The sequence below is a fragment of the Adiantum capillus-veneris genome, chromosome 1 (genome assembly GCF_014529385.1).
Source record: "Adiantum capillus-veneris isolate H3 chromosome 1, ASM1452938v2, whole genome shotgun sequence".
In the NCBI taxonomy this organism is placed as follows: Eukaryota; Viridiplantae; Streptophyta; class Polypodiopsida; order Polypodiales; family Pteridaceae; genus Adiantum; species Adiantum capillus-veneris.
The window spans coordinates 55,613,733-55,625,345 of NC_140931.1; positions in this window are offsets into that span (position 1 = coordinate 55,613,733).

The following is an 11,613-nucleotide window of genomic DNA, read 5'->3' on the forward strand; positions in this document are numbered from 1 at the left end:
TCGCTTTCATGCTTGTAAATCCCTACATTCTCATTATAGGTTGGGACCCTGGTTTTTTCTTATCATACATAAAAAGCGCTCCAGGTCGATCAATGTTAGGAGGCGGTTCTTGGGTTTCTGAAACTATTTTCCCTTTTGCCACGTTATCCCCATATCTGTTGTAATCCTCAGGGTTACTCACTATCAGATAGTGGTTTCCCTTTTTGTCTCTGAATCTGTCTCCATCATCGTAGACTCGAATTATCTCTAGTCTCTGAGCCGGTCTTTCTTCAATACAAATACACTTGCGTCCCCGATAGTCAGAATAGACTAGGGCTCCCCTCGAGTTAGTTCCTTCCAAGAAGATTATAGTGAACTGGGTTTCGTTTAAAGGATGTAGGGAGGTGCTCCCTCCTGGCATTGGTCCTTCACCGTTGAAACCTACTGGCTGTTGACTCCCCGTCATGAAGAAGGACTTTTTCGACAAAGTGTCAGTATCACTACCCTCTTCAATGATTGGTGCCAATGGGTCTAGTCTCGTCTGAGTTACACTCTATTCTGTGGACGTGGTGCTAATTTGACTTTTGACACTTTTAGCTCCCGAATTAACAAAGGCTCCTGACCTTAAATACATAAGAATGAAAGTTTTGTTGCAAACTTAAAGCTTACCTAGACTCCTTCTTCCTGTATAGCTTTGTGATGACCTCCTTCTAGGATCTACACAAGGATGGTTAGTATGTTCACAAGTGTTTTCCCTGAATTACCAAAAAATATTTCAAGTATATACAGCAACCACTTAGTCAGTCTTCTGGTGGTCCAATTTCAATTATGAAATGACGGTTGGGATCTATATAGAGAGTATGTCCTAGCAGTATAGTGACAAATTGCAAAAAGTGTCTGATTCACTACTTCCTTAGTCTATCGCGATAGACTGACAGTTTGCTCTGGCACAAGTCAATTCAAAATTTGACTTTACCCTTGAGTTCCAGTTACCCTTTATAGCCTATCCCCCAAGTTTTGTGATGTTTGGACACTTGGGTTGGGTTTTGGTCCCATTTTAGTATTTGAGTCGGAGCTTGATTCTCTATCTGACCTTCAGTGATCTAAATGCCTTGAATTTTGGTGTGTCTTCTATTTAGGCCCTGATAAAGCTCTCCCTAGGGAAAAATTGAAAGAAAAGTTCCCCAACAGAAATTTCCTTGGTCTATCGCGATAGACTGAGCACTTTCTCCATTTTCAGCTTTTTTCCAAAGTTTTCTCCACAGTTGGTTTAGCCTCCCCTTGTGTAGTGCATTGACCAATTGTGGCACTGTTTGGACATTTGGTCAAAGACTTCTTGCCCTTGTCTCTGAATTCAGACTCCAAACACCAGTTTTGAAGTTTTGGGGTCATAATTGGTGTTCAAATTCACTCAATTTTTGTGAGTACCCTTGTATTGATGTGTTAAGCTTGTGGTATAAGGGTTTTTTGCTTGTTGCTAGACAAACACCACCTTCACTAGTCTATCGCGATAGACCAGGCAGTGAGCAATGGGGACTTAATTTTTTGTCTGTTTTTGCATAGTCTTGTTCCCTGTGTCCATATAAGTCTATCCCCCAAGTTTTATGAAGTTTGGACTTATTTTGACCTCAAACTCAAGCACTTCACAAATTTCACTTTCCTCTGACAATTCACAACTCCATTGCACTTGAAGTGATGCAAATTTGATGACACTGCATCTTAAACTTGTGCACATCAGTCATACCCTATGACATAGTCAGTTTACCCTTGGCTAATGGTTATATCTCATCTTCGCCTCTTTAGGTTCACTTAGTGTTTCCTTATGACAATCACTTGTTTCTTTTTTGCGGTTTTATAGCGTTTTTCTACTCTATTTCTTCACAAGTATAACAAGCACTCAAAACCAAAAACCATAACTCCACATTATCCTATTTAACTAAATCTAACTAGTCGCAGACCTTCGGCAAGACACAGCTTCCTAGCTATCCACTAGACCTCATTATACTCTATCCTGGATCTTGTTCTTAAAGTTTAATCTCTCTCTAGTCAAAACTAAAGTAAGCTAACCATCACACGAGTGACGTAGATCTCCCTACTTAAGGTCTTGTGTCCCCGACAGTGGCGCCAATGTTTTAGGGCAAAACTACTCCCCTGTTCATACTCACGAGCACGACACAGACAACATACTTATCATCCGATGACACGACTAACCTGTAGGTGCACGTAGGCAATCTCGTTAGCTTGTGAGGTTGAGACCAATCTACACATACGCACTTTTATGATGCATCAATCACTAACCCTGGTAGAATGCAACCCACTCTATCCCTAAACGCTCACAACACCGTTTACACATCTAATGAACTCGGAATCGCATCAAACTTACTAGGCATCATCCTCTAACTAGGACATACTTACCTATAAGTCTAATCTCACCAGATTTGAACCCTAGCTATCTCGAATACTGTCGCAATAGACCAACAGGTCATAATCCAAAAGTGGACGAAACTTAAGTTTATCAGTATCTATGTGTAGCTAATCTCTTTCTCATTCCATGAAGCACTTGATTATTGAAACAGACACCGTTTGTGCTAATTACAAGCAAAACAAGCTCGAGGAAGAATCGATCGTGATCAATTCGAAACGGCGAATGCGTGGCGTGGGCGCGTAGCTCTCGGAGATAATACCGCGATGGTGTGGTCGCGTCGTGAATCCGGTGAGGGAGAAGCGCGTAGCGAAGAGGATAAGACACACTCACTCTCTCTCTCTCTCCCTCTCAGACTCGTACGACACAGGATTAATATTCAAAAAGATGTTGTCCAAAAAATGGTTCTAAGGTGACTTCTATACTTTAGTCACCTTAGCTTAAAAATCTGCATGGGGTTCTCTTGCTCATGATTACAAAGTGGGAATAAATCTGAGTCCTGACTAACTGACTAATATTTACATAATCCAGACGAATGGATCAAAATGATAAGACGTCTTTGACTTAAAAAATGGAATTTGATATGCTTTACAAGATGGGCTCATTACAACAGTTGGACCAATGGGGCTCCAACATGCCGTTAGCGCCTGTCGCGTAAATCGCATTTCAAAATGCCTTAGGTAGGGAAGGGGGATGACATCAATCAACAACATTGGGGTAGCACTTTAAAACGTTGTCACAATAGGAGGTGACAAGGATTCCATCATCAAAGGAGGGGAGAATGACGATCCAATGCTACTTTGGTAGTAGCGTTTTTAAATGTAGGTAGCACAGGATAGGGAAGTAGGACACCGGCGACAAGGGAGATTATCTTCTCCTTCTCTTCTTTGTAGGGTAGCTCCACCTCACCAAGGCTCTAACACCATGTCAAAGTTAGTGATGCGGAATCATAGAGACCAAGGAGAGTGAGCATGAGTGAGTGAGAGAGAGAGAGAGAGAGAGAGAGAGAGAGAGAGAGAGACTCTTAAACCAATCAACCTTGGCAATGAATAATTGAATGTATATACAATGGAGGCAAGGGTTTGCTTATATAGCAACCAAAAACTTGAAGAGTTTTTACAAAAATTTGCCTTTACACCTTAGACAAGATTTAGAAATGATGATTTGACTGCTTCTTATCTCTTCTTCCTTAAGAATTTTGTTGTTTTGGTAAGGTTCTTTTGATATCATCTAGTTAAACCATGAGCTTATGAATCCACTCACACACCTTAACATATATTTCATCCTGATTGTTACCAAAACTGCCATTTGAGTTAGAAGACCTCTCTTCCAACTGACTCCGTTGGCCTCATGTGTCTAGTAGTTGGTTCACCCTTTGATGGAGATTCAGGTTTCTCTCTATATCTCTCCATCCTCATGTCATTTTTGCCAGCTAAGGCCAAGTCTGTTCTGACTTGCCACATCTGTTTTGACTACAACTATTATAGACTCATTAGAGAATGGGTTAAGGATGCTCTCGTGGTCAGAATTGAGTGTTCAAGGCTCTATGGGAAGCTCTTGTCAAGCACTAACTCCACACATAAATAATGCTTTGAAAACATGTGGGTGGAAGGACTAATTGTGGCTCCAAAACCTACTAAAAATTGAGGATTTTTGTGTTTCCAATTGAGGGCGAGCTTTTCGAAATGGGGCCTCTAAACCCAAACCAATGGGCCTACCCTCCCAAAATGTTTGTAAAGAGGTACGCACACTACTTGGGGCACCACCTTCTTTTGGGAGTGGAGAAGGAAACCAATCAAAATAACACTTGCACTCACCCACTCAAGCAACACACTTTGAAAACCCCCTTACTCTATATACAATTTGGACACTTGAACACCATCAACGATTATGCAACCCAATGCCGTGCATCAAATGAAATATGCAATTTGTGGAATATCATTCACCTTCTCCCCATATGAATACCCACAATACATCCAAACTCCTCCTCTCTCAAGCACTCATAAAAAAAGAAATCATGCGCACAAGACTTGCCTCTCAAACACACAAGAGAATCACTTACATCAAACTAACGCACTTTGCATAGAGAGCTCATCTCCATCTATCCAATGCCGTGACACAAATAAAATCACCATGAGAGGTAGCCACATGCATATGTAATGAAGCAAAAGAGAGTTGGAGTGAGAAATTTCTTTAGACCAATTGAATAAGTGTGGAGAAACAAACCAATGGTAAATTGAGAATAGAACACTTACTTAATTTCTCGCACACCTTTTAAGGGGAGGACAGACGCTGGCTAACCATCACGAAATTGCAACACTTGAAAGTTTTGAAGATGATTTAATGATCATTAACATAACCATGAGAGAGATCATGATGTATTTACAAGTTATTTGAGGTGCTACAAATGATTTATTGGGTTGATGGAGTAAGAGATTGTAGAATAGAAAGAGTGGAGGATAGAGTTGCACTTCCTCCAAAGAGGAGGGTTAGGAGGGAGGATGTGAAAGAGGGAGAGTTGGGGTTTTATCTACTATTGATCAAGAAACAACATGAAGTTGAAAATATAGGTGTGTGTCCTTGAGTCTCTCCAAGGGGGGCTATTTATAGTTGTGTAAGAGTGGGATTATGCTACACTTAATTAGGGTGAGTGATTAGCCCTAATTAAGTGTCCTTTCAACACTCATTGAATATTGGACATAAAAGGGACTATTTATTCACCAAAAATATCATTTTAAACCGTGAAGGCTCCATAGGGATGCATAATGTAGGTGGGCCCCACCATGAGGCCCTACAGGTGGCTCGTGCGGGGTATCTCAACTTGTCTGTCTTGGCATTTAGAAAGCATCTTTAGGTTGGTCCCATCACATGCAAGTGACCTTGAACACTCATTGCTATTCTAGAAGATGAGTAGGGGAAAAATAAGATCTCACCCTCTTGATTTACTTGATGTACAGGTCCCTTTTGCTACGAGTCTGACAGATTTACACTATTTTGACCATAACTTTTTACCTATAGCTCGGAATGACATGCTTCAAAAGGCAAATTTGACCTTCTCAACATGTTTGATATGAATTTGGACTATTCTTCATGCCCATGCACTAAGTAATTCGGTTTGGAAGGTCCACACTAGGCTAGGGAACCTTTTACTTCCAAGTCTTCTTGTATGAGTCCTTTGCTTGTATACATCCAAGGGGAATCATGCTTTTTCAAAAGGCTATGATGCTTAAACAAATATAGGAGGGCCCAATATTATTTTCTTGTGAAAATAATATACAATTGGAGTCTTTTTGAAAAGAGAAAAACTATAGGTATATTCTTAAGAGATATTGGGCCACCTATGTAGGGGGCATAAAAGAGATGGACCATAATCTTTGGTAAAGGCAAGTGGAGAGTTGATTTCCATGGTAATTTATCTATATGGGATGGAAGATGGAGATATTATTTTTCTACTACTAATTCACAAGAGGTAAGAAAGTTTGGGGGTAGATAGCTGGGTATTGTATGCTTACTTTTATTTACAAAGCAAAAAAGAAAAGGGTGGTAATATAAATATATGACTAAGGTGACATTTTTGCGAAGAGTATAATGTATGTGTCACCACAAAGGTTAAACGAAGAGAGGGAATTTACTCTAGATAACTTAATAGCGTAGAAAAATATATACACAAATGAGGAAGAGGACGTTGAGTAGGCTGAAAAATGTTGCAAAAAGATGGTTACCATTTTATGCCACTCACCAATCAACAAATGCAATTGCCTAATTGCATGCTAATCAAATTTTAATTCAAATGCAGACTAGTGCACACACTAAATGCTAATTAATGCAACCTATTATTCTTCAATTCAAACCATCTTATCCATGGAGGGTAGTGGTCTCTTCGGCCTACCAAGCGCTCACATGGGTAGGTTAGGGCTCAATAATTGGTATATGCAATTAGGGAGACTAATTAGAGAATGCTAATATCACCGAACCTCTAATACCACTTGTTGGGCTAGGGTGGATCAATGAGACCCACTTTTCATTATCTCAATCCCATAAATCAGAGATGGGAGGGTTGCCTTGGGTATGTTCGGATTCCAAAGCTGGTTCTTCCTTGCACATCAAAGCTTTGAAAATAGGTGGAGCATTTGCCAAGCTAAAGGGAGCCATGCCAATTTGGAGCTTAGACAATGTAGGCAGATGACTTCCTATCAACGGATTGATATGTTGAAAGTAGGGTTTTAATCTCCATCCATTGGCTCTGGTCTTGTGGAGTTTTCCTGATAAATCTGCTAATCTGTAACTACCATTCCAAAACTTTGTTTTTATCATGAAAGGTCCTTCCCATCTTTGCAAAAACTTTTTGTCAAGTCGAGTATCAAGTCGGTTATCATAGTGAAGAACCAACATACCTTCCTTCAATCCTTTCCCCTTGAGCTTCTTGTTGATTTTGTCCCTTTGGCTTGTCGCTTTGGTGATGTAGTGATCAATGGACTCTTCTCTATTTAGCTCAAGTCATTGGAGATCTAAGATCTTTTCATGTAGAACCTCTTTTGGTTTTTTTGCCACTCTTGCAAGAACACGCAAGCTTGAGAGCTCTACCTCAATGGGGAGGAGTGCCTCCTGTCCATAAACTAGATGAAAAGGGGTGAATTGGGTAGATACCTTGAAAGATGTCCTATACGCCCAAAGAGCAGCCGTCAAATGGCGATCCCAATCATTAGGCCAGTCCACAACCTTCTTATAAATGATCTTACATATCATTCCATTCACTTTTTCCACCAATCCATTGCATTGAGGATAGTAGGGTGTGGAATGCAGGTGTTTCACTTTTAACCTCCTCAAGAGATCATTCAGAAGGTCAGCCCTAAAACCCGGGCCTCAATATGATAAGATTTCTAGAGGTGTTCCAAACCTACTACAAATATGGTAAAAAATAAACTTTGATACCTCTTCGGCTGTGATTCAAGTTGTGCTTATTGCTTTCGCCCATCGTGTCATGTAGTCAACACCCATGATGATGAAAACCTTTCCTATAGAAGTAAGAGGTAGGGGACCTATTGCATCCACACCCCACTTTTCAAAAGGGCGATAAGATATTATTGGGACTCGAGGCTCATATGTTAGTCATCTATCCCCAACAATTTGGCATGGCTTACATGCCTTACACCAATATTGGACATCACGATGTAAGCTCGGCCAAATAAACCCTGCTTGTAAAATCTTCCTACTTGTAATATCTTGAGAAAAGTGACCACCACAGACATCATCATGACATGAAAGAAGAATTTTCTCTATCTCTTGCACACCTGGTACTCTCCTCAAGACCAAATCTTTCCCTTTGTGATATAAATCATTGCCAATCAACTGGTAACATGTGGCCTTCTTAACTACTCTATGTCTTTGCACCTTGTCTAAGTGTTTGGGACACTCACCTGCTTTTAGAAAGAAGATAATGTCTTTTAGCTCCTCTTGACCTTGATATTTGGGTTCATATAGTTTCACACCTCCTACCGCCATTTGAAGCTTTTCATTTGCGAGTAAGTCTGCTTCCTTGTTATGAGTTCTCACAATATGTTGTACCTGTGTTGCTTGAAAACCCTTCATCAAAGCTCTTACACTACTAAGACACTCAAACAATGTACGATTCTTGCACCTCCAAGTCCCTTGGATTTGCCTGACCACTAGCAAAGAATGACCTTTTATAATAAGTCTTTGTATGCCTAATTCTTTGCATTCTTCTAACCCAAGGGTTAGAGCAGCATACTCAGCCTCATTGTTAGAGTGAACATTGGGTAGAGTGATACCTTTTCCAACCATTACCTCCTTTTGTGGGTTCAAAATGATGATCCCCCTGCTGATTTGTCTTTTTGGCGTTGATAAGCTCCGTCAAAGCATAAAGTATGGGCATTATCAATCTCCTTCACTTTGAACTGTTTTAAGCCTTCCTCTCTTTGTAGTCGTGATCCTTCCCTTTCTCTCACTTTGTAGGTGAGAATGTCTGCAAGTCCCGCTCTTGTGCTATCTTCTACAAGGAAAGTGTATTCAAATTCTTGGAGTTCAAGCATCCACTTTTCTATTCTAGATGAGAGGCTCATGTGTTGTACTACATATGGTAGATTGTGCTCTTAGGTGAGAAAAACAAATGGCACAGGGAGAAGATACGATCGAAACTTCCTTACCGCAAACAAGATTGCAAAGACCACTTTCTCCATTTCAGTGTATCCCTTCTCAGCCGGAGTCATCACCTTGCTTGCAAAATAGATCGGCCTCATGTATGATGTTTTAGGATCTTTTTGCATCAAAACAACACCAATTTCTTCGACTAGGAGATGGATGAAGCGAGACATGTACCTCACTTTGTGGTTGAAGGTCATTAGCTCCTTAGTTGTTGTTGGTGGAGATAATGACAAAAGGGCCTCTACTTTAGAGGGATCCACTTGAATTCCTTGTGAAGAAACCACATGGCTTAGCAAAACCACCTGAGATTCACCGATATGACACTTCTCTGGGTTGAGTTGTCCCCCAAATTGATGGAGCCTCATAAGCCCCTCTTCAACCTTTTGGCAGTGAAGTGATCTACAACTATAAATACAGAAATCATCCATAAAGACACTTATAGATTTTCCAAAGAATGGCTGAAATACAAATATTGTGAATCTCGTGAAGGTGCTAGGAGCATTGGTGAGCCCAAAAGGCATTACTCTGAATGAAAAACATCCCCAAGGTGTGATGAAGGTGGTTTTTGGTTGGTCCTCTTCTGCTATTCTAATTTGAAAATATCCTGAATACCCATCACACACAGTGTAGCATTCGTGACCTACTACTTCATTCAAAATTTCATCTTGGAAAGGGAGGGGAAAGTGGTCCCTCTTTGTCGCAGCGTTGAGGGGTTTGTAATCCACGTAGACCCTCCACTTACCATTCTTCTTGGGAGTGACTACAATAGGTGATACTCATTCGGAGTTGGATACTGGATAGATGAAGCCAACCTTCAAGAGTCGATTTACTTCTTGTAGGAGAGCCTTTTGTTGCACAGATCCTAATCGCCTTAACTTTTGAGCCACGGGTTTGGTCCCCGGTTTCAATTCAATTCGAGGCTCTATTACATCTACACCTCTTATTTGTGAGTATTCAGTGATAAACAAATTGGGATACCTCCTTAACATATTGATGTAGGACCTCTTCTCCTCACAAGTAAGATCTTTTGCAAGCATCTTCTCAAATCCTTCTTCAAGGTGGTGGCATCTTTCATCCCCTCGTGTGTGATTGTCTGTTGGCTTTTCTTCTACAGAAACATCTTGGGTGTTGGCGTTGAATAAAATTCCCATTACCTCCAAAGAAGACTCCTCTTCACTGGTTGATGCACTGATTGATGCTTCCTCATCACTTGAGTAAGGACTCTCCTCCTCGCTCTCTTCATCTGTTGTGGTTTCATAGTTGATATCTAGTTGCTTTCCTTCTTGCCAATCATACACCACTGGTTGACCCTTCTTAAGAATCAAACGACCACTTCCCCATTTTTTATCTGCATTCACAACAATGAACCAAGGCCTCCCTAGGATGATGGGATAGCCCTCCCCCTTAGCCGGCATGACATACATATCCACTCGTGCATCTATGTTACATACAGAGACTTTTACATTTTCAATGATCCCCAAACACTTCACACTTGAGTTGTTGGCTAGCCTAGCTTGACAATTAGAGGACTTTGTAATTTCAAGCCCTAACCTGTTCATTGATTTTTCTGTGATCACACACATTTGAGCTCCACCATCAACATATACATTAGACACCTTTTTACCCCTTATGTAAGCATCCACAATGGGTTCCACATCTTTTTGTAGCTTTGAGGTCACAACCTTAATGGAAAGATTTGCTTTCTTTTTTGGAATTCTTGTACTTACCAACTTTGGCCATTGCCTTCTTACTTTGGCTCATAGGTGTAGAAGTTGAGGCCATGAAATGTTTGGCTTTTGGGTTTGTAAATCCTCCAGGATGTTGTAGGGCTCTAGCTCCTTTCCCAATGGGAAGTTGTTGATACCGATTTCCCTTCGCCTTGATCTTTTCTTCCTGCTACTTTCAGCTTCTTCCATCTTTGACTTCTTCTTCTTGTCCCTTCTGGCTGAATTTGTTCCTTCACTTCTCATGTCTTCATCCTTATCATGTGCTCTTGTGCGTTTTTTAGCCGGCATAACATCAAAGTTTAGAGTATGCTCATCTATTACCTCTTCTAGCTTGATGATGTTGACTCCTCTTTCTTCCTCCTCATGTGGGACGGGAGGTATATTTGCTGGTGGTGGTGGTCGACAAAGGATTTGTGGGCAAGTTGAGCTAGTTCTTGCTGCACAGTGAGAGGAGGCGGTCTGGGGGGATATATGTCTCCCGGAATTCGCCTTGGATGTGGACAATTGTACATGCCATGGCCCATTTCATTGTAATTCCAACATCGCAACTCTTGAGCTTGTCTTCGTTGATTGCGATTCCCTTCTCTTGGTTGTCGTTGTTGAGGTAGACCCTGTACTAGATTCAGAGTGAGGTTCTCAAGCTGTTGAGTTAGCCTTTGTAAAACCTCTTGTTGAGAGTTATCTCCTATTTGTGAAGATTGTGCAAGAGGGGCCCTAATTAGTGCTTCCATGGTTTGTGAAGACTCCCTCTCACTCACTTCATTCAAACCCCTTGCTCTATGTGCTTGGAAGTGTAGTTTTCTAAACTTGATGATGGCTACCTCACGTGCTTCTTCGAAAGTGGATGGGAATTTTAGCTCTACTTTAGCCTTTCAAAGTGGATACAACCCAACCATGAATCTCTCTTTTTTAGAAAGTTAGGTGCACCACCATGATTTTCTCATGTAGCCTCCCACCTACCCCATAGATTGACAAAGGTTGCTTCATAAGAGGGATAGTCTTCAAGTGATACCTGCTTATGTCCAATAAGACATTTCCATAGTCCTTCAGAAGTATCACCTTGCCCGAACTTGGAGAGGAAGCTTGCTCGCAGTCTCTCCCAGTTGGACTTGATTTGGGGTTGCAAGGTCTCATACCATGCTTTAGCTTCTGCTTTTAGAACCAACGGGAAGGCTCGTAGCTTTACTTCCTCTTCATCTCTCCCAGATATGAGATGTGCCATATCCAAGTTGTCAAGAAACTCTTGCGCATCTTCCCCACTTCTTGCATAGAACGTGGGAAAAGAATTGAAATTTTATTTAAATTTTTTGAAATTTTATTTTT